Genomic DNA, 922 nt, shown 5'->3' with positions numbered 1-922 from the left:
CAATGTCACCATTTACTGACAGTTTATTAAATGCCTGTACTATGCCAAGTACTTTACATTTAATGCTTAAAATCCTGGAAAGTAAATATCTTAATCATTTAGTAATGTGGAAACTGAAGAATAGAGAGATTTAATTACACCGATGCCAAATGGAGCTAGAATTCCAACCCAATCTGTCCAACTTTAGAGCTCTTTCCCTTCGATACCACCTCATACGTGACTCTGTGCAGAAGTTTTTATTTCAGCAGTGTTTCTACCTCCCTTCTTTTCCTTCCTGCTCCTTGATTAACAAACACAAGCATAGATTTTCTAAGAAGTGTTGCAAATATTTCAAACACATTTGAAAGCAATGTTTAAAATGGCCTCAGGGTGCCTTGGTGGCTCAGTTTCTTAAGCGTCTTAACTCTTGATTTCAGCTCAGGTCATGTTCTCAGGGTCCTGGGATCATGCCTCACATTTGGCTCCATGCTCAGCACGGAGCTGTTGGAAATTCTCTATCTACCTCTCCCCTTCCCGCGCCACCCCCATGCTCTCACACCCTCTCTCTCTCTCTAAAATAAGTTTTCAATTAGCAATAATCGCGCCTCGGATAAACCTCATTGGCTACGATACTGCCACTGCGCAAAGCTTCTCTCTCTCTAAAATAAATAAATTTTTAAAAAATGTTTTAAATGCCCTCTACCTTGGAGAACAGGTCACAAAATTAAAAATAGATTTTTTTTTTTGAGTTGACAAGGCGTATTTTACATTATTTCATTATTTTTACTGTCAGTCTACTCCAGGTTAGAGTTTTCCATGTGCACCTTCCCCTGTCCAGTTTTCCAAGTATAACTGATTCATACAGGAATTTAACATGTATCTAAAACTTCTCATGGCACACATAACGCTTTCATTCTCTGTATGTCAACGTTGATGCTAAAAT

The 922-nt window shown here is 38.5% G+C and overlaps 1 pseudogene; it reads right to left on the bottom strand.

Moving 5' to 3' along the window:
- Positions 1-434: 434 nt before the first annotated feature.
- Positions 435-629, bottom strand: LOC123947711 (annotated as a pseudogene).
- Positions 630-922: the final 293 nt, after the last annotated feature.

Source organism: Meles meles, chromosome 7, assembly GCF_922984935.1.
Source record: "Meles meles chromosome 7, mMelMel3.1 paternal haplotype, whole genome shotgun sequence".
Classification (NCBI taxonomy): Eukaryota; Metazoa; Chordata; class Mammalia; order Carnivora; family Mustelidae; genus Meles; species Meles meles.
The sequence above is the reverse complement of the archived record's forward strand: the minus strand, read 5'-3'. Positions and strand labels throughout refer to the sequence as shown.